This window comes from Pinus tabuliformis, chromosome 2_1 (genome assembly GCF_031772625.1).
Source record: "Pinus tabuliformis cultivar Carrire ecotype Pingquan chromosome 2_1, CPIR1, whole genome shotgun sequence".
NCBI lineage: Eukaryota > Viridiplantae > Streptophyta > Pinopsida > Pinales > Pinaceae > Pinus > Pinus tabuliformis.
In genome coordinates, this window is record NC_142299.1 from 876,006,865 (window position 1) to 876,031,168 (window position 24,304).

The window sequence follows — 24,304 nt, forward strand, 5'->3', positions numbered from 1 at the left end:
GCGGCTTTTAGTGTAGGGGTTTTTTGGTTGGTGCAATTAACTTTGAACCTAGGTCAGGACCCCCTAAGCCAACAAATGGTTCTGTTGCCATGACCGAGATTTTACTAAGGAGATGTTTGATGTCACATCATTAGAATCCAATCAAGAAGGAAATTGAAAAGTGGTTGGACAGAAAGATTCACGAATTCGGGGCGCAAGAAAACAGTAATTTGCGCCTGTTAAAGGAGTAGTGGTTGGATATATATTTGTATACAGAAATACATGAAATTTTCTTCTACACCTTCCCGATTGAATTATATGAGTGTTTAGCTAAGTTGGCAGACGACCAAGGGAGGTGGAAGCTTGACGGTCCAATAGTGTGGACTCCAGAGCTAATGCGATGATTAGAATCCTCTAAATACAAGATCGTGCGCACAGTTGATCACTAGCTCGATTGAATTATAGGAGTGAAGGTTTTTCAAGGGACCATGAGGTAAGTATCTGAGATCTCTAAATACCTGGATTAAAATGTTGTTGTCTGAAAAACAGGTTATGCCATTTCCTTGATGTTTGGAGCTATGTGAAGTGGAAAAATTTTCAGAGATCAAGAAAGATCAGGTCCTGATTATAGCCCATTGATTGGACCTCCTTCAAGTGATGACGAGGGGGTGTTACAGGCTTCACCACGAAATGTTGTTCAGCTAATAAGACAAGGTTTTCCGCAGACACATCAACCATCCACTCCACCTCCACTGCATACACGTTCGCCCACACCTCCACCACCTCCATTCAACATGTCAAACACAATGAAGCTTTCAATTTTCAATGGCATAGGGAGTGAATATGCATATCAGTTTTGGTTTCTTGCAAATGTTGTGTCGATAACGCAACAGGTTACTAATGACAAAATAAAGAAGGCACATTTGGTTACTTCTCTGGAGGATCGCACGCTGATGTGGTATATTAAGTATTGTTTTGATCATCCTGTGGCAATGTTAGCAGAGACTAAGGCTGCTTTAAACAAAGAGTTTAGTAAGCCTAAGTCTGACTCGCAATCAGTAGTTGGATTTAAGGAGATCATGATGAGGGTTGATGAGATGCCTTGGGAGTTACATAAAGGGCTGAAATGTGTGATTCAAGAAGCTAATATGTAGCTCATAGATGGTCAGCACTGTGAGTGGTTTATAGCTTTGCTTCTACCCCACTTGAGGATTGCTTTGTTGCAACAGAAGATAGGAACTCAACCAGAAGCCCTGCATATTGCAATGAGGTTACATGTGATGCTTATGTAGGATGCGACCTTGGGGGTACAAAAAATCAATTCTCAATTACAAAGCCTGTGCTTAGAAGTGCAGAGCTTGAAGAAAGATAAGGAGGCTAAGCTAGAGGTGTGCGCGGGAGTTTGGTTTTTGAAATGTAAGAGTTAGGGGCATGATAAAGACCATTTTCTCGTGTATGCGAACTATATCATAGGAGGGGAACCAATTCCCCTTAGGCCAAAAACTCCATCAGAACTGATTATGGGGACTATGCTATGGTGTGCTATTTGTCAGGTGGATAGAAAACATGCAAGGAATAACTGCCATTTGCTTCAAAAGTTCATTCAGGCACCACAGTAGTTGTTCTATGACTTCTGTAAATCTATGGGCCATGACGAACACCATTGTCGCAACTATGAACCAATGATGTAAAGGATGCCTCCATACTAGATGCAAGCGGAAACTCGGCCTTTAGATTAGGGTGTAGGAGGAGCACATGGAGTTTATCAAGGAAGAGGGTGGGGCCTAGGAGGAGGAGGGCCTAGTAGAGGTTGCGGATATGTTATTTTCTATAGTTGTGGGACACCAAGGCACTATGCACGGGAGAGTCAGAATCATACATGCCCATCATGTCAATACTATAGGCAGCTTGAACACACTATAGAAGAATGCACAGTGTTGATAGCTAAGATGTAGGAGAAGAAGGCAAAACCTCAGAAACCTACACAGAACTTACAGATGATGAGAGATGAGCCTCGTGAAGAAGATTAGATTGTGAACATAGTACTGAGAAGTGAAATAACAACTAGTGATGATAAAGGAAAACAACATGTAGAGGACGAATGGGTCCGCAAGGCCCTAGAAAAAGAAGTTGGTTTTGATTTGGCACACACTACAGAAAAATTTATGGAGGCCAAGAAAATCTTCGATGAGGCATCCACCTCAAGAAGCCAGAACAAAGTGAAAGAAACCAACACGCCTACAGAGGTTGATCGCTCTGTCCTTACTACTTTCTTGGAGAGCCGCATGAAATTGCTACGCGATAGTAAAGCTATGAAAGGGTTGCAGAATTTAATAAACAAATGTTCCTACAAAGAAAATGCCCCTGATGGACACCGCGTAGTTAGAAAAATTAGCAAACATAAGGCAAGAACAGGGTGGGAGATGAAGCTCACCACGTACATAGGAGATTATGAGATGGACCAGGTTATCTTGGATTTGGGGTCTAATGTGAACGTTTTGCCAAAACAAATCTAGGAGAGAATGGGGAAACCCATGCCACAGTGGTCTCCAATCTAGCTTAGAATGGCAAACCAGTAGAAGATCATCCCTATGGGACGCCTACATGAAGTAACAGTGGATATAGAAGGTGTGAGCGTGCTGGCTGATTTTGAAGTACTAGAGATCGTTGATGATAGTAATCCATTCCCACACTCCTCGGAATTCACTGGGCCATTGACATGAATGGGGTGATCAACTTGAATAAGCACACAATGTCATTTGAAAATAAATCGCTTCAAGTTGTAGTACTTTTTGACCCTACAGAAGGGCCACACTACACTGAACCGGTCCACGATTATGAGGAAAGTAAAGATGACTTGGATCAAATCTACCAAATAACAACACGATATCAAGACTGGATCATTCCAATGGTAGATGGGAAGATTTCATGGGACCAGGAGAGTTCCTTCACCTCTGATTCAAATGAAGAGTAGGAACATTGGCAGAATTGGTTGCATGAAGTATCTACACTGCACTACAATATAATGACTAAATCAATGTGTTGTGTTTTGTCAGAGGTAAGGAATTTACCTTATTATGATGGTTTAACTGACGTGGATAAAAATTTTGATGCATTTGAGCGTGAAGTCCCTAATCATCATCGCTTCAAAGCGTTATATTTGGCACTATGTGCTACATCCACACGATGGTGGGGTACGCATAAGGATAGATTTGATGGATGGCAGGACTACAAAATAATGGTGAGATTGTGGTTTGGGTGTCATAAAATTCGATTGGCTGAGAAATATGATGGGAGGGATGATCCATGCAATCACCTAGAAAAGTGGACTAAAGCTTATGGAATGGAGCCTCAGCTGGAACATGTACACTTATTTTTTCATACTTTAGACACAATCCCCATGAATTGGTATTTAGAGATGGAGCTCCACCATGGCACCGCAGAGTGGGACATATTAAGAGAAGGATTCTTAATTAACTTTAGTTTTTAAGATGGGTTCGAGAGAATTGATGAAGCTCTGTAGGAGATTAAGGCAGTGATCTACATAACACTGCAAGAACCTCTAGAATGGGTCCAGCTGGATTAGAGCACCCAGCTATGCCATGTGCTGGAATGTTATAACGTGACAGCTAAAGGGGAGGATGATGATCCAAGAAATATTAATATTCCAGAGGTAGAGGGGCATTGTGAATTCTAAGGTCCACAAATAGAGAACTCGTACATCACCGTGTCGCTAAAAACCAAGCAAGTACAAATCAAGACTGAAGCAGAATTGAAGTTTGCAAAGATTGGGGATTACTGGGATGATGCTACTGTGGATAAGGTTGTTGAGTTACTCTGCGAGTATCAGGATCTATTCCCTACAAATTTTTCAGACTTAAAGGGCATAATAAGATACTTGGGCATTATGAAAATCACTCTGAAGCTGGATGCGAAGCCTGTTAAGTAGAGGCCATATCGTCTGAATCCTAACTATAAGGAAAAGGTTCACTTGGAATTGGATAAGATGATGGCAGCATGCATCATAGAACTAGTGGAGGAGTCTAATTGGGTAAGCCTGATGGTGGTTCTGGAGAAGAACTAGAAGGATGAAATAAAGATTTGTGTAGATTTGAGGAAGCTTAATGATGCCTGTGTCCATGCCCCATTCCTGATGTTGTTTATAGACGAATTATTAGACAACATTGGAGGGAAAGAGGCCTACTCGTTCACTGATGGATTTTTGGGGTACCATCATATCAAGATTGCGCCAGAGGATAGGAGAAAAACAACCTTTGCGATTGAATTGGGTTGTTTCCAGTATACTATGACGTCGTTTGGACTCAAGAATGCACTTGCGATATTCTATCACGTAGTTATAGCAGCGTTTAAAGAATTAATTCATAAGTTCTTGGAAGTATATTTTGATGACTTGTTATAGCACCATTTACCACTCTTGGTAGATCTAATGCTCTGATTATGGCCTAGGGCAACCCTTCCTTCCAAACTTGGTCCAAAATCCAAAAAACATTGTTTTATTCCCTATACGCTACTTTTCCCTGTGATAAAAGTGTGTACACGTGGGTCAACATATATCTAACCCGCGTAAATATGTTAAAACACTTTAAAAAATTAAATTTTCTTAATTTCGGGTGGAGTTCACGGGTTTTAATTGTTACTCACCTCCTATTGCCCGTGGCCCAACTGTTTCCCAACAGAAAAAACTATTTTGGAGAGGTATAAATAAACCTCCATGGGAAGGCCTTAATGGAGAAAGGATGAGATGCTGATACTATAGTGAGATTATCCCTGATCAAGTTTGAAGAATCCTTGTGCCTCTTGCACTCCCCAAAGCTTCAGGAAATCCTTTTTTCCTTGATTATAGATACCCCCACCTTGCTTGAGATATCCTTGTGTTGGTGATGGCAGAAGATTGTTGAAGGCCAGGAAAGGATGGATCCAGAGGATGGTTCTGCTTGGAGCCAGAGAAGGACTCAGGTCGTATTTCTCCACCTTATCTATAGCTTACTTCAATAAAAAAGGATTGTTGTTTTGTTTTCAATATGAAATGTGTTTATGCATCAAATTTTTGTTGTAATTCATTTATGAATCTTATATTGATGTATAATTAGTCATTCATTTATATGATTTAAAGTTAACATCATGTATATCCTTTATGTTTCTACTATTGTCTATGTTCCATTTGAATAATTTTCAAGTTTCAAGATCATTAGGAGAAGTAGAGGGTTTTCACCCTGTGGGATCTACCAAAACGAAGGACTTCGGGTAAGGGCACTTCTATGCGATTTAGTAGAATAAGGACTTTTGATGATTGTTTGAGCATTTCTTGTTGAAGTTCGCCCCCTGCTCTGTTGGGGTTCTCAACCCATAGCCCTAGGGTGGTTTCACCCGTAACAGAATTGGTGACTCCGCCGGGGATAAAAATCTTTTTATTCTTGGTTTTAGTTGTTTGTTCTCAATCAGGGTTCACTTTCTTGATTGCTTGCTTTTGCAGTATTGTTTGGTCCATTAGTGTCCTAGGCATCAAGTCTGATCTTCTTGACCAGAACTTGATTTTTTCTTTTCCTTATAAAGATTATTATACGATTTTACTTTGTTTACAGTAGTGTATACATGCAGGTTTCTTTAAAGAAGACTTGCGCATACGCGAGTTTCCTGTATTAGAAACACGTGTGCACAATTTTGTGTTTTTACACAGTTGCATATGCATTTTTTTGGATGATTTTTTCAAATCTTTCTGCCTAGTTAGGTTTGTAGCATGGTGATTTATTTTTTTGTATGGTCATTTGTTATTTGGAGAATTTACTTGTCTTACAAGCTGCCTTTTTCAAAATCTCCTTCTCACTGAAAATATTTGGCCTAGGTTTTCTTCTTAAGCAAATTTGCAGTTTGTATCTTGGTATTCAAGGCTTGGTTTTAAAGTTCTTGGTTGTTCTGGTATTCCAGAATAAGAAATTGTTTTCAATTTCCTTTTCAGCCCAGATTTCAAGTTCTCTTGCTTCGATTTCCCTTGTTTGGTGGCCTTATTGCTTTTCTTGCTTTTTGAGTCTTTTTGATAAGTTTGAAAGTATTCCTTTCTTGGCCTTTTGGTTAGTTTGTCAAAATCTTTTGCTGCTATTTGGGTTAGTTTGTACAAGTTGTAGCCTTTCTTGTTCAAGTTTCATTCATTTTCGAGTTTATCACTTGCAAGATTGAAAGATTCCTTGTGCTTATTTATTGATCTTTTGAGTTTTAGTAGTACTTTTGTAACTTCAAAAAGTTGTTTTTGTTTCCTTAAAAGAAAAAGCTCAAAAAAAATTTCTTTTGTTTTTCTTTTTCCAAGATTTTGGTTTATGGTTTTTTGTTTTGTTTTGTTGTTGAGAAGGAAAATTGTGATCTTTTGAAATTTGTTTTGCTTGCTTTGGAGAGATTTGTTTTTAATTTTTTGGCCCTCTTCATTTTCAAGTTGGCTTATTATCTCTATAAAGAAACACATTTTTTCTTCTTGTATGAGCATCCATGCACTATCATTATAGTTTGCATTACAAACATTTTAGTATTTTTGTTATCTTTTGGGTGTGTGGAGTGTGTTTTCTAGAAAACGAAAAAGTTGCTTGTACAAGTTTATTCGTAGAACTCCATAGAGATCCCTTTTCATTTAAGAAAATAACTACGTTGGCATGTAGCTAAGTTTCTATTGGTTTCTGTTGCGTCAAAACATTATCAATTTCACTCTCGTAATTCCCCTGACCTAAAATAACAACTATATAAAATCAAGCGATTAATAAAATGAACTAGAACTTTTATTGTTGTCATTAAACAAACACCAACAATTTTAGGTTCATTAGGGCCTTGGATTAGGTGAGTGGAGAGTTAAATCTCCAAGGCTGCTTAAATTACAAAACTTAGAAGTTGAATAAAGAGCAAAACCCAATATCATTAGAAGGAATGGGAAATATCTGTGACTGGGAGTTGAGCACGAGGGAGAGTGAAGACAAGGAAGAGAGATACCCCCTCTCCTACTTGTTGGATCCCGCCTCGCGACTGTTCCGCTTGGCTTTTCATACACGTTGGTATCCATAGTTTCCTTTCCTAAGATTCAAATAGGTGGTTGAGGAGGGGAATCTCGTGGCACCTGAGGCTGACGTTGCATCACATTTAGTAGTACTTCTAGAGTGTACCCTTGCGAAGCTTGGGTGCTTGTCCCAACAAAGGTTGTTTCCTGGAGATCAGCATAATTGCTTCTGAGACCTTCGCTGGTAGGCCTAGGTTGTCATTATCCCAAACTATCTTTGGAAGGTCCCTTACTTCACTTTCTTGTATTTTGGTGTTCAGTCCTCATCGCCCGAAGCAGAAATACTTGGAAGTTGCTTGATTGGTTGTATCTTTAGGGACTTTATAATCAAGTGCTTTTTGATCTTTATATATAGTTGGCTTTAGGTATTTTTTTCTTATTACTTTTGGACTTTAGATTCTGAGTGACTGACTTACCACTCTGCTGACCTTGAAAGGATTTTGATATTTCTTTTGAAATTTGTGTAGTTTCCTTCTTAAAGGAAAAGGTTTTGATTGTGCATCTATCTTCCTTGGAAAGTCATTTATACATTCCTGTAAGGGAAGGATCTAAAAATAAGTTAGATATGGCCCATATTCCTATCGAAACCAACCAAGGTACCTTACAAAAAGGGGATCCTTGTGCTTTTCCTTTCTTTGGAAATGTTGGTACCCCCTTGATGGCCACTTTGAATATTCCTAGATTGAATGTTGGATTACCAATTTGGCTATGGTCCACTCCGAATATTCCAGATGTTCTTGAAGCTTCTCAAACGAATGCTTTATTTCAAGGGCATCAAATGGGTTGTTCATCTTCTTTCAAAGAGAAATATGGGATTCCTCTTCCTCCTCCCTCTTGTAATAAGAGATCTAAAAAGAGGAGAAAGAGGAAGACGAAGAAGAAGAATAATTCTATCCATTCATCATCAACCTCTGCCAGTCATGTTGGAAATGAGTTTTCAGCTACTGCAATTCATGCTAGGGGCACAAGTCTAGTCACTGCAAGTCATACTAGAAATTCATCATCAACCTCTACCAGTCATGTTGGAGATGAGCTTTCAGCCACTGCAAGTCACGGTGGGGGCATAAATCTAGTCATTGCGAGTCATACTAGCAATGGGTCACCTACCTCCATGAGTCATATTTTTGTTGACTCACCTGCTTTTGTGAGTAGGGATGGGGGAACAAGTCCTATCTCTTTTGGGAAAGAATCACTGACCTATGAAAGTCATGTTGGGGACTCTCTGCAAACCACTGCTAGTCATGTTGGTAAAATGGTTGTCGATAAGAAACCTAGGTGTGGAAGTTTTAAACCTAAGTTCCCTTGTAAGATATGCAAGGGAGACCATCTTACTCATTTGTTCCTTGGTATTCTAGAGGTACAAAGGATATGGTCTGAGTTTGAAAGTTCTTCTACTCCTGAATCTGATATGGTTTCTCATCAGTCTCATCAACCATTGGTTGATAATGTGGTTAAGCCAGTGCAATCTCTGGCTTATTACACTCCTCTTTTGGGGGGTGAAGTTCCTAACAACAGAGCCAATTTGATTCCTAGTACAAAGTCTTCTGGTATATGGGACATTTTAGTTTCTTCGAATGTTCTCCCTCCAAGTTCTAGGAGTGTTTTCTTTGATTGGGATAGCCTTGTCAAGCCTCTTCTTCCTTCTACTGCACCTTTCCAAATAAAGGTTAGAGTTAATTCCACAAATATCTATCGATGTATGGTGGATGAAGGATCTTATGAAATTATTATATTCTCCTTGACTTGGAAAGCTTTGGGTTCTCCAAAGTTGTTGATAGTTGATAATCAGTTGTTAGCCTATGATAGAAGACCTGGTGAATCTATAGGTGTTCTTCCTCAATTGCCTATTACTTTAGGTGGGAATACTGTTAATTCCACAAATGTCTATCGATGTATGGTGGATGAAGGATCCTATGAAAGTATTATATCCTCCTTGACTTGGAAAGCTTTGGGTTCTCCAAAGTTGTTGATAGTTGATAATCAGTTGTTAGCCTATGATAGAAGACCTGGTGAATCTATGGACGTTCTTCCTCAATTGCCTATTACTTTAGGTGGGAAGACTATCTTAATCGATACGATGGTTGTTGATCACCCTTTAGACTTTAATATGCTACTTGAGCATGATTATGTCTATGCTATGAATGTTGTGGTGTCTTCACTCTTTTTAGTGATGTGTTTTCCTCATAATGGGAATATTGTCACTATTGATCAGCTTGCATCTGATAATCACCACCCTAATTTGAATTTATTGTAGAATACCCCTTGGTTTGTTCCAAGTGTTCAAGTAGAATCTACCCTGCCACGGGTGAATTATGTGGCATTGAATCCTCAATGTTCAGTTGCTTCTGAGAAGGATCCATTGAGATATTATTTTCCTTCTTGGGACTTGGTCCCAGTAGTTGACCGAGTGATTTCTCCTATGGGGACATGGGACCCCTTAATTCCCTCTTTTGATCCTTGTAGTTCTCATGATTTCTTGGAATTTGATTTTCCTTCACAGGAGGAACTTTTTGAAGCCATGAGTTTTAACTACCAAAGGAGTCCTTGGCCTGAGCCTTGCAAGGGGCTTGTTCTAAAGAACTATTATGTGTAAGTCGTAAGGCTACGTGGTTCCCTGTACCATATTGTACATATAAGGTATGCATTTTCAAGTTTTTTATTCTATAACACAAGATTTTATTTGAAGTTTATATGTGGGATGTATTAACTTTTTTTCTAGTGTTCCTATTTATGTCTATAGAACTTGGAAGATTTCTCCTTTGTACATTTTTATGGTTATTCCATTTTGACAGGTATTGGTTCTCGAAACTGGCATATAGGTTAGGTTTTTCACCTGCATTATGCACTTATCAGTTTCCTTTCCTATTTTGGCCTTAGGATCGACCCCACTAAGTTATGATGCAGAACCTTCTCATTGCTTAGAAGTGTCATAACTTGTGTGGTATAGCCTACCTTATCATGGGCTCCCTAGATAGTACCTTGTTGTCACTTGGCACCCATGTTGTATTTTTGTTCTTAGGCTCGGGAGTCCTCTTTAGTCTTGCCATGACTTGTGCATTGAAGCCTCATTCCTCTACTTCTTCACTATTTTTCTAGCTTTATACCCTATAGGCTCCTTTATGATGATTTGTACCACTGCATTGCACATTGACCTTTTATACCTTTTGGCCTTGAGCTGGCTTCGCTTGGACTCATGTTTAAGCCACTTTTCGACCATTTCTTCTGCAAAATCAATCATGCAATCACTTAGCCTTTACAACTTGACACACCCTTATACCCGTGGAAAGAACATCCCTTTGAGTGTCCTTAACCAGTTTCGCCACCTTGCATTAAGCATAGGAATGTTCCCCTCCTAGGAACTAGAGCATCTGCTTTTTTTTTACACTCGTTCTTTCCACTATATTATAGCATTCTTTCATTCTTTTTCAAGCTTCATATAAGAGAAAAAGAAAAAAAATTATAGATTCCAAAAAAAAGAGCAGGAATGGGACATTATTTCCATATTTTGATGGCAGCTAAATTCATTCGTGTCACCCTTGAACAAAGCACTCAAAAGAAAGTCTTTCCTCCATTGGGGTGGTATTTAGTTTGACTTAGGAGAGCCTTAACCTTGTTATTGATTCATTCCTCCTCTGATTGGTTACATCTTCCAATCATATGGATAGTTTTCTTATGCCTCTTGCATGACAAACTTATACAAAGTTATCATATGCTACCTTGTAGTCACAGTTGAGTCATGCTTTTGTTCAAGGGACGTAAACCTAAGTCAGCCTCTCTGATGTGTCTCTTAACCTATTTTTCAGTTGGCCATCCCTGGTTGTCAGCGTCATGTTTTTCATCCCATCAGTTTTATTGGTCCATTGCTTATGCTAGTTTGAGAAGGTCTCCATTGACTTCTTGATGGCAGGTCTTGTCCTTATCAACTACGACAAATTGATCTAAAGGCAGATCTAGAGCCAAACCCTGGCCCTATTTTCATTATTGATAGGTCACCTTGTGCTTAGCATCGATCAGTATCATGGGTCTTTGATTGGGTGGTTTCCCTTATGTTCGACATCAGCTTTCATTATCACACATTGGGATTCGTGGAATGCCTTGGTTTCCATTTGACCCTATTGGTGGATTCCTCGCCTCTGTGTCAGCTTTCATTATTGGTTGGTTGAGAAGGTTTCTATCTTGTGCTAGCTACATCTTGTGTACACCAGAAATGTTCTTCGGTTGGGTTACTACATATTTGTTCGTCTGATTCCTTCCACATTATTGGCCTACAGGTTACACTCGTACTAGATTGATGAAGGATGCCTTAATGCCTTCCTTCTAGTGGATATTTTCCCATCGACTTTAGCTCATTGCTCTGGGAAAGAGATCTAGAGTCCATTTGATAGTACCTTGGGTTTGCAGTCATCAGTGGCAGATTCCTTTGTTATTGACGGTGGGAAAACAACATTGTCTCCTGATTGATAGATTCTTTCAAGTGTTCGACTACAGCTCATTTATTTGCACTTGTTAGATTTTACTGGGTACCTTGACTCTCATCATCATTATCGGTGAGTAATCTCACATTTGTTAATGGTATACATCAATGATCGATAATCAAACGATTTCTCAAGTGGTCAACTTCAGATCATTCATTCGCATTGTGTAGAAATGTACCATGGAAATCAGTGAATACCTTAGGATTGCATCATCATGTCTTGGTTCACTTGTCAGTTGCTCTTGTTTCTACTAGTTGACACCATCCAAATTATATGTTGTAGTTCCTTACAATGACATCTTATATGTTGGCACCCGAGTTGCGTTGTAGCACCATTTATTCCATCATGTTCACTTGGTACTATTTGGATCAGTTTCTTGGCTTTAGTGATTAGCTTCATACTTCAACATCATTGATTAGCTCTTTATATGTGATATTCATACTTGTACTTTCTTGATTATGATCAGATGATCCATTATGCATTTCAAGTTTCTCTATACTTATCTGCATATTGGATCCACTTTTGTGCTTCACATGCGGACATGCTTTACTATTTATGCATATGCCCACCTCAAACATTAGTTTCTTTCTGATCTCTTTCAATGGCTTGGCAAGTTGAATTCTGGTGAACTCCTCCTTGGTCTCGGCATGATTCCTTCCATACACTTAATACATTTCAGCCATCATGTACCCCTTATGACCTCATATATTAGGGGGCATCTATTATAGCACCATTTACCACTCTTGGTGGATCTTATGCTCTGATTATGGCCTAGGGTAACCCTTCCTGCCAGACTTGGTCCAAAATCTAAAAAACAATGTTTTATTCCCTATATGCTACTCTTCCCTGTGATAAAAGCATGTACATGCAGGTCAGCATATATCCAACCCGTGTACATATGTTAAAACACTTAAAAAAAAAATTCCTTAATTTCGGGTGAAGTTCATGGGTTTTACTTGTTACTCACCTCCTATTTCCCATGGCCCAAATGTTTCCCAACTGAAAAGACTAATTTGGAGAGGTATAAATAAACCTCCATGGGAAGGCCTTAATGGAGAAAGAATGAGATATTGATACTATAGTGAGATTATCGATGATCGAGTCTGAAGAATCCCTGTGCCTCCTGCACTCCCAAAAGCTTCAGGAAACCCTTGTTTCCTTGATTATAGATATCCCCCATATTGCTTGAGATATCCTTGTGTTGGTGATGGAGGAAGATTGTTGAAGGCGGAGAAAGGACGGATCTGGAGGACAGTTTCACTTGGAGCCAAAGAAGGACTTAGGTTGTATTTCTCCACCTTATCTATAGCTTACTTCAATAAAAATGAATGTTGTTCTATTTTCGATATGAAATGTGTTTATACATCAAAGTTATGTTGTAATTCATTTATGAATCTTATATTGATGTATAATTAGTCATTCATTTATATGATTTAAAGTTAACATCATGTATATCCTTTATGTTTCGACTATCGTGTATGTTACATTCGAATAATTTTTAGGTTTCAAGAACATTGGGAGAAGCACAAGGTTTGCACCCTGTGGGATCTACCCAAATGAAGGACTTTGGGTAAGGGTACTCCTACGTGATTTACTAGAATAAGGACTTTTGATGATTTTTTGAGAAGTTCTTGTTGAAGTTCGCCCCCTACTCTATTAGGGTTCTCAACCTAAAGCCCTAGAGTGGTTTCACCTATAACATGATTAGACAGTGTTTGGGTTAGTGTAGGTACCCCACCTTCCCATGCATGGATATCATTCACTGGGTTGTCTCACACACTGAACCTGAGACGATGACACTGAGCAGCACCAATGGAACACAACTTGCCACCTTCAGGTCAGGAAACTACCATTAGATGTATCACTTGCTGTAGCCGTTGAACTACATGGATTCATTGTTCTTCACTCTCAACAACAATGTGAACTGAAGAGATATCTTGAAGCGTTGGGTAAAATAGCCATCGAAGTTTAGGGCAACATGCAACCAAGTCTACAAGACGAAGTCATTGAGGAAGGCTTACCAACTCTTGGTCATTGTTGAATGTCGCTTGTATGGGAAAGAGAGCACGAAGACCTTCCTGCAGAGTTGGGTTGTTATATTAGATTAGTTGGAAAATGAAGGAAGTGTGTTTAACTGATCAGACATGTTGGCTCTTTAGCTAAAAGTGCATGCATCAAATGCCTGGAATCCGCCTAATGATGGAGAAGCAAGATTTTATATGTTTGCATACCTGCTCTATGCAATCTGTGCCCAACAGCAGTTCCCTGGCATGGGTTGGACATGGAAACCATCATAGGAAGCTGTGAATATTTATTGCGAGTTTCTCTCTGAGTACAACTACGGTGGAGTCATGACGAGGCTGTTTGACCACTTCATCGCCCCGTTGTACATGATGATATTTGAACCTAACCCATATTGCATGTCCTAGGAAGTAATGCAGGCATTGCTCAACATTGCATATCAGTATGCCTCAATTGGTGGCACCTTCATCAGGATCTTTGGAATGAAGAAGCCTCCGCATGAGCTACCGAGGTTTTCCACGGACAAGTTGGTCATGTAAGAGGTTGCATACCACATCTCCATAGGGTAGTTAGCAACACTGCACAGGACGAAGAAGGCACCATGCCCTACTCTTCCTTTGCGGATTGGGTTGTATGAGGTACATACCTTGAAGGATGCAAATGTCGAGACCATGGACTTGAAGAAGTTCAGATTTGGCACCAAGAGTTCCAATCCATATAATCCCCACTGCATATCCAAGAACCACTGTGCGAAGGTGTACTACTGATGGATCCATGGGGAATTTCATTGGATAGAGGAAGATCATTAGACGACGAGGAGATTGTAGGAGACGAATAAGAAGTTGAAAGAAGAACAAGAGCTCAAGAGGAGAGAGAACAAAGAAAGGCATACACAAGAATAGGAAGAAGGACGAGGTGCATTGACAAAGAAAACTGTGCAGATACTGGTTGAGATAGTAGAGCAGCCAACAAATGATGAAGAGGGTGAGTAGATTTAGGTTCGGGAACTTGCCCAGCACATTGAGCAGTTGGTTAAGGCACTAGACATGGAGACAAAATAGGAGCTAGAGGACCAAGATATCTATCTCATGCCAAGGGCATCCAAGGTCATATCACAGTCTCCGCCACCTCTGAAACCACAACCAGTCTTGACCAAGAAAGGAGAATTTGTTCTCATTGATGGTGATCCAGAGATGGATTTGTACAATCTAGAATTTGATGAGACACAACAGATGATTGTATAGGCAAGAATAAAGAATCTCTCGGATGATCATACATCACCTGCACACACAGAAGAAAGGGTGATTACACCATATGTTAGCAAGCATCCACTTGCAATGGCCGAGGCTTCTAAGTATTATGCAGAAGCCATGAGTACAATGGTCAAGTTCTTGATAGCACAGAATGATCAAATGGCATAGGACTTCCAAGAGACCAGGAAAATAATAGAGAAATCTATGGGATCTTCCATGATAGACATGAAGAAAGCAATAGTGGTTTAGATATCAACTTTGGAGGCCACCATGCAGATAGTGCATAGTATAATTGTCATCGTGCATGTTGTAGCTTATTTTGTGCTTTAGGTTTACTTATCAGTTATAACACTATCGGGAGTTCAAACTCAATAAATCTCCTTTATATGCTTTACCCTCAAAGTCTAAAAGTAAAAGTATTTTTCTTGTGGTAATTACATATCGAAAATATTTGAAAATGCATTTGAATATATATATATATATATATATATATATATATATATATATATATATATATATATATATATATATATATATATATATATATATATATCGGGTTTATAAAGAAAACAAGTGTTAAAGTTAAAGGCCTGGACCTGAAATATATATATTATGCCTTATAAAGTTTGTTGGGTCCATTGCACCATAGATTTTATGAACATTGGCTCTGCTAATTGTGATGAGCGATGGCGGACTGGACCCGAAATACTATATGTTACATTTTATAAGCTCGTCGGGTCCGTGATCATCGCATAGTGTTTATGACTTGCCGACTGCGATTTGCGATCGCGGACTGGACCCAAAAGAATATATATTATGTTTATAATTGCGGCGGGTCTACAATATCGCATAACTCTTAATACATATATATGTGGCTATGACGATTGCGATATGGGTGGGCCAAACCCGAAATGATATATAACGTGTTTAATAACTCTAGCAGGTCTGTTAAGCGCCTTACGTATATGTTCACAGCGCCGATTGAGATTTTCGATTGGGTTTTTGACCCGATATATTTATTAAATTGTGATAATTCCTTTTCAGTTCCACTTTATGTGTTTTGCGTCGATTTTGCTGTGTAAACAGAAAATTTATGTTAAAGCCAAATCCAAAGAAAAGGCAGGTTTAAAGTTATAAGGCGGGTTTTTGAGTGGAGCAAAAGTGGTAGATGGTTTTATTTGGAATTTACCCAATCCCACTCAGCATTTAACACGTAGCAGTCAGGTGGAGAGAGGAAACTACCTATTTCGGGCAAGTATTCTTCGGGCTTATGTCCCACCCGAAACCTTTACATACCATCTGATCTAAAAAGCATAGATCAATAATGTGGATGAATCGGCAGGAAAGTATACCTCGGTAGTTGTGAAAAGCCCGTGTTAGAAGCAAGAAAAGCATGCTTTATGGTATATTTTCATTATTAATAGAAAAGCGCAAAGATGAAGGAATTATCCGTAAGTCCAACATTACGTTAATATAATAATAAAAGACCAATTACGATTTATAATGGGAAGTCAACGAAGCATTGAAAAGGTGGATCCGATGGATTTATGGCGTAGAGATAATACTTTTTTAGTTCTGCTTTGCATTAATTTCATTGTGTAAAGTGGAAAATCAGTGTTAAAGACAAATTTGAAGAAAAAGGAAGTTGGTCGAATTTCTTGGTGTTTTGGCCAATCAAAACACCTAATACATACATAAGTCCATATTTAAGCACAACTAACACAGTTTATCGCGACTAAAATGAATTAATCGTTATTTAGGGCATTTACAGAGGAACTTGACAGTAGATTAATAGAGCAAGTCAACAATTATTGTCCTCTTCTAAATTCAATTATTTTTTGTTATTTTATGTTCTTTGAGGTGTCTTTTAACATCTGTAAAATAATGTAACAGTTTTTAATTCAGATAGTGAAGAAGCGGTTTAGTAGTTTGACAGTTTCAGAGGTTAGCAACTATTTCACAAATGTATAAAGGGAGGAAAATTTACAGTGAAAGGGTTGGTGGTTCAAACTTTGGAGAACTCGGAGACTAGGCCACTATATTCCTGATATCATCATTGATTAATGAAAGAATCAAAAGTTTCCATGAGTTGTTGCATATAATTTTGTAAGCTTCTCTCGCATGTGTCATGCTATATTTTCTTCTTTTCAAGTATAGTAATGAAGTAGAAGTCTTTATTTACCTATGTAGATAAGGTTAAAATTCCTTAAAAGAGCGCTCCTATACTTGAAGTCCTCACTTCCCTTCTAAATTATAGACAATAGTTTCTGTGAAAGATTAGCATATTGTCTATGATTCAGTTCTCATTATCATAGTTCCTCTAAGTTACAGATAGTAGTTTTTGTGAAAGATTAGCCTATTATCTTTAACTTCCCCTTCAAACTTTATTCATTCATAATTTATATCTAGCAACAAATGGAATTCTGAGATGTTATGGTCATACATGTATTAAGAGTTTAAAACCAAGTTTTCCAGGTTCTTCATTTGAGAACACAACAAAAAATAAGTGACAGTAAGTGATATTTATTAATGTCTTAAACATAATTTCCCTACAGCTAGGAAATTGGTTTCTTAAGGAACAACATTAATTGGCACCGTTGCTAGGGAGAGAAGACAATAACATTTTTCTCTGGGCTTTAATATTTTCCTCTGGATGTTCAATGAAGAGGAAAAATTTTGTTGTTTTGTATAAAATAAATTGAATAGAAGTACTTTTCCATAGATCTATTAAGTTTGAAGCTGATCCTTGACAGTGACAAGTTTCAGTAGTTGGTTATACATTCACACCTGTAATTTTCACTTACCAAATTGGTTGGCAACTCCATTGTACTTTAAAGTTTTCTTTTCTAGGTTTTAATGGCTCTCACTACATTCTTACTTCATAAATTTGATCCATTTGATTTTTTTGGGATGACTGGTTATCCTCATGATATGCCTACATATTATGTCTGAGATGAGTATCTTCCAAAATTCAGTAGAAAGGAATATGGAGATCCAGCTCAGTATCTCCAAGAGTTTCATGAATGCATGGAGCAGCAGGGCATCATTCATGAAGATGTTAAGATGAAGTTGTTTATGTTTTCTTTGGACCTAGAAGCTATGGATTGGTTGAGGTCTCTGCCTCGTTCAAGCATTTCATCTTTGAAATATTTCCATTTAGCATTCAATTCTTCTTGTAGAGTTTATTATCCACACAAGTTTCTTTTTTAAAATTGTTGTGAATATTATGATTCTAAAGAAACTTTAAAAGCTCATGATAATTCTATTGAAGAAACTGATGATCTTGTTGATAATATATCAAGAATTCAGAGATATTATATCCAGATTAACTATGAGAAAGTCTCTGAAAGCGAGGAACTATAATTTTCTCATAATGATGCAAAGAAGTTTATAAAGAAATCTTCTTCAATAATCTCCCAAGCAAAGAATTGGTTGAATATGTTCCAAACAAATCGAGCATCATTTTCTCAAAATGACATGTAGAAGTTTATAAAACATTTATCTCCAATGATATCCGAAGCAGAGAATTGGATGACCCTGTTCCAAGAAAATCAAGAGAGTATTCAGATGGAGGAAAGTTCAAACATGCATTAAGAGCCTCTGCTCAACAATCAAGAAGATGAAGAAATGACTGAGTTGCAAATAAATCCCCAGAGTTCCTATTTTGTTAGATTTGATGATCCTCCTATATATAACGAAAATGGTTTAAATGGGGAACAAGATGAAGTTCTTCAAGTGCATCAGTTGGGTGTTGAACACACAGGAAGAAACCAGCAAGTGGAATATGTTGGATAGCAATATATTGAGCCATTTATCATAGCAGAAGAGGCTATCTTATGTGGAAAAAAGAATGATAAAGAGATTGTAAAAAATTGCATTGAAGAACACAATGATGCCCATGGATTAGAGGTAAACGATCTCTTTGAAGTTGATCATATGTCATATAGTAATGTGAATAAAACTCTTTTTCTTCCTGAAGTTAGAATTACAAGTTATTTTCAATCAAAGCTTAGAGATGAAAAGTGGAGACATGAAAGTGACATAGATCATTTTCTTAAAGATGTTGCTGATTATTCTACTGAACATATTATCCCAATAGAAGGTTCAATTGAGTAGGAACCTTCATACATAGAGAAATTTTTTTTTGGAGCTGATCAAGAACATATTTTTTCTTATACTTTTGAAGATCCTGTGGTGGATTACATGGAGGAATGTATTAGTAGTCTACATATATCATTTTGTGGATATACCCCTAATTTTTCTTGTGATCTACCTTTATGCATAGTTATTTTTCATTTAGGATGAATTGTATTTTAAAATTTCACTGGCAGAATGGTTCAAGATTATGCACTCAAATGCTAATCTGGTACCATTGGAAGATTGACTTCACCTGATTAAGGTCAGTCATGTACATATGTAGGGACTTGTACATAAATAAGCTCAGGTGTTGAGCATTTGGTTTCCAGTTGCAGTTCTTCAGTTTAATGATTAGTTGATGAATAAGGGTGACTTTCCCAGTTGGAAACTGGTTTGCAGAGATGTCAGACTTCAATATTGTTAGGTTTCAGTTGTCATATTTCATGGTTTTCACAGTGTTGGACTCCATGCCCAACTAAGGCTACTGATCTACCATTCTTAATATTTTGTTAGCAGAGCGCAATAATCTAACCACTATAGATATTGGTGTGGGTTCACTGTATAGATTTTCACACAGTTAAGACTTGGCGAAGCAATATATGACTCCATGCTCAATGGATAAGGCATTGATCTGTGGTTCTTAGTGCTTCTGTGGTAAAAGCACTATCCCCAATTGGAGCCAGATGTTGTAGCTTATATTGTGCTTGAGGTTTACTTATTGGTTATAACACTATCGGGAGTTCAGACTCAATAAAACTCCTTTATATGCTTTACCATTAATGTCTAAAAGTAGTAGTATTTTTCTTGTGGTAATTACATATCGAAAATATATGAAAACACATTTGAATATATATATATATATATATATATATATATATCACATATATATATATATATATATCAGGCATAATTATATCAGATAAACAAGTGTTAAAGTTAAAGGCTTGGACTTGAAATATATATATTATGCCTTATAAAGTTTGTCAGGTCCACTACATTGCAGAGTTTATGAACATTGGCAGCGCTGATTGTGATGAGCGATGGTAGACCAGACCCGAAATATTATATGTTGCATTTTATAAGCTCGTCAGGTCCGCGATAATCGCATAGCGTTTATGACTTATGCCGACTGCGATTTGCGATCATGGACCAGACCCGAAATGATATATAACATGTTTAATAACTCTGGCAAGTCCGTTAAGCGCCTTATATATATGTTCACAACGCCAATTGAGATTTGTGATTGGGTTCCAGACCGGATATATTTATTAAATTGCGATAATTCCTTTTCAGTTCCACTTTATGTGTTTTGTGTCAATTTTGCTGTGTAAACGGAAAATTAATGTTAAAACTGAATCCAAAGAAAAGGCGGGTTTAAAGTTATAAGGCGGGTTTTCAGGCAGAGCAAAAGCGGTAGATGGTTTTATTTGGAATTTACCCGATCCCACTCAGCATTTAACACGTAGTAGTCAGGTGGAGAGAGGAAACCACCCATTTTGGGCTTATGTCCCACCTGAAACCTTTACAGACCATCTGATCTAAAAAGCGTAGATCAACGACGGGGATGAATCGGCGGGAAAGTATGCCTCGATAGTTGTGCAAAGCCCCCGTTAGAAGCGGAAAAGGCATGCTTTATGGTATATTTTCATTATTAATAGAAAAGCACATAGATGAAGGAATTATGCGTAAGTCCAACATTACATTAATATAATAATAAAAGGCCAATTGCGATTTATAATGGGAAGTCAACGGAGTGTTGAAAAGTGGATCCGATGGATATATGAAGTAGAGATAATACTTTTTCAGTTCTGCTTTGCATTAATTTCGCTGTGTAAAGTGGAAAATCAGTGTTAAAGCCAAATTTGAAGAAAAAGGCAGTTGGTCGAATTTCTTGGTGTTTTGGCCAATTAAAACTCCTAATACATACGTAAGTCTAGATTTAAGCATAGCTAACACAGTTTATCGCGACTAAAATGAATTAATAATTATTTAGGGCGTTTACATAGGAACTCGGCAGCAGATTAACAGAGCAAGTCAACAATTATTTTCCTCTTCTAAATTCAATTGTTTTCTATTATTTTATGTTCTTTGAGGTGTCTTTTAACCTCTGTAAAAATATTGTAATAGTTTTTAATTCAGATAGTGAAGAAGCAGTTTAGTAGTTTGACAATTTCAGAGGTTAGCAACTATTTCACAAATGTATAAAGGGAGGAAAATTTACAGAGAAAGGGTTGGTGGTTCAAACTTTCGAGAACTCAGAGACTAGGCCACTATATTCCTGATATCATCATTGATTAATGAAAGAATCAAAAGTTTCCATGAGTTGTTGCATATAATTTTGTAAGCTTCTCTATCATGTGTCATGCTATATTTTCTTCTTTTCAAATATAATAATGAAGCAATAGGTCTTTATTTACTTAGGTAGATAAGGTTAAAATTCCTTAAAAGAGCACTCCTATACTTGAAGTCCTCACTTCCTTTCTAAATTATAGATAATAGTTTTTGTGAAAGATCAACATATTGTCTATGATTCAGTTCTCATTATCATAGTTCCTCTAAGTTACAGATAGTAGTTTCTGTGAAAGATCAACATATTATCTTTAACCTCCCCTTCAAACTTTCTTCATTCATCATTTATAACGAGCAACAAATGGCATTCTAAGATATTTTGGTCATACATGTATTAAGAGTTTAAAACCAAGTTTTCCAAGTCCTTCATTTGAGAACACAACAAACAATAAGTGACAGTAACTGATATTTATTAATGTCTTAAGCAAAATTTCCCTATAGCCAGGAAATTGGTTTCTTAAGGAACAACAATGCACAAAGCGATTTTCCATTTATACAGTCTTCAGCAGTAGTGCACACAAATAGCTCAAAATCTCAAATACATTCACAGTGCTATTGCACACATGCAAGAATGGAAAATGAGGTACAAGGGAGCTCTGCTTTACTTCCACAAGAGGATGAATCCAGAGGCTGATCTAAACAAAGCACAAATTTAGATGTTGATCCAGAACTATGAGAAACTCCCTTTCCTCTTTACCACCATTGAGGCTTCCTATGCATGGTTGTTCGGGAGTCTAGATATCATAGTACGAACACACAAGATCCCTTCCATCGAAACCCTTACCCAAGCCATGAGGAAGAACCAAGTCATGTTGGATGTCGACAGGTACATAGAGTAGTTGATGTGCATAATAACCAATGATGACTTGTAGCTCAGCGCATAAAACATGAAAAGGTATTGTTATCACTCAGAATTTTCTCTAGAAGTTATCAGAAGAAAGAAAATGGTTGAGGTAACCACAAACCGAATTTTAAGCATAGGCTCTAGCCAACCTATGGCTCAGAGAAGGATCTCTCTATATGATTTAGCTTTGTTTGCTTGGTTTTCAAGCTAGTTCTGAATGTTCAGGGGTTTTTTTATTTGTATTGAAGATTGGATGGTGGAATCCTCAAAACAAATGGATAAAATGATGTCTTTAGACCATTGGGCTATGGAGTCAATAGAAGGGCAACAGAACTGGATCAACTCACTAAAGGGAGTGTTCAAAGGGTAATCTATCAGAGTAGAGTGTAGGTCTTTGGGCTAGATGGGTAAAGTGGTTTGAATTAGGGTGAGAGAGCAATCAAGAATTCTTAGACTGGGATTTAAATGAGGAAGAAAGGGTAATAGGAAAAAAAGGGCAATTAAGAATCCTTTGCTATAGATTATAAAGAGACAACCTAAACTAAGAAGCAATTAAGAATTCCTTAACTCGGATATCAATTGGAAACATTTATATGCCTAACTGTTAAAGCATAGTGTAATTAAACAAATTCTGAGATAATACTCCAATTATAGAATTTAGATTCAGATATATATTAAAGATTGTGGAAAAATTTTAAGAAAGATAACGACAACATGAGAAAATACTTGTCTGCGCTTTGCTCTACACATGAATCCTGTGAAATATCTTGTCTTTTATTTACAAAATATCTCAAACTAACTTGAGATTTAATCTAGGAAATAAAAATATCTTCTAGCTAGAAGATAGAGACAACTATTGAACTGCTTCATGTTGTCTCTAGTATTTTGGTGCTGCTGGCCTTTATGGTTGGGTTTCTAGCCTTTTATGCTGCCTTGTTGTTTGGTTATTTCACGTTGGAAACTTTATTCACTTTTGGCTTTCATCTGATACACTTTGACAGTGATACTCTTTAACATGCTGACCTGTATTTACCATTTACCTTGTTGACTATACATTAACCTTTTTACTACATTTTACTATAGTAAATTAGTCAGTTTTTCCCATAATTCATCATCAGGTAATTTGATTTTCAACATATTCCTACATATCTCATCTACTTTGGTGTACATAGAAAAAGTGGGCCTACTAATGAATAAGTGTTTTACCTTGTGTTGGAGAAAAAACAGGTTTTCAAATGTGTGGTAAAGAACTTTGCATGTTGGCAATGCCTTTATTGATGATGTATTGGCTTGTTCTTTGCCTAGCTCTCTGATGTTGTTGTCATAATCCTATTGTGTCATGAATTTATCAATTATGACTAAGGGACTAGGTAACCCTTTCTCTCTCAAAATTTGGAACTTGGCCATAAATCTATCAACTGTTACCTGCATATTTTGACACTTGTCCTCCAAGTTTAACATTAATTTTCTCCTGGAAAGGACCTTTCTCACCTCCAAAATTGTTTTGGTCATGTACTCTATATCTAATTCCAGAAGCTCATATTTGTTTTTACTGTTGAGGAAATAGATAAGTCTGGTTTCATCTTCAGGCATTTCTCCTAATTCTTCCTTGACTTTTTGGATGGATTTTGTGGCTACCTTTATTAGATCTATTTGTTCAAAAATCACTTAAATGGATGGCCAAATATCATTGACAGAGTCAATGATATTAGCCCATAATAGTTCCTTGGCTTGCCCAAGTGGTTCATTTAGTGTTAGATCTTTCTCCATAGTCTTTAACCTTTCATTCAATCTAGAAGCTTTCTGCATTTCTTCCTTGTGCATGATCTTGGAAATCTTGCAGTCTGTTTCCAAGTTTGTCACCTTTTCTTTCAGTTTGTTCATCTTTGTAGCCTGTATGGACATTTCCTCCATGGCTCTGACTAACTTTGCTGCTTCTTCCCCTGATGCACCTGCTGCTGATGTAGACTCTGTTGAAACTAGTTGTGATGTAGGCATGGGAGCTGTGAGAGCCAATGAGGCTACCAATGTTGAAGGGACTACTGTTGAGACTGTTCGGATGACATTTGCATATGTAATGGCAATATCACTTTGCTTCAGTTGAATTAAAGTGTCTAATTCCTTCTCTGTCTCATATAACTGATCATTAAGTTTTAGGACTAAGTCCATCAACACTTCGTGTATGGTTTGG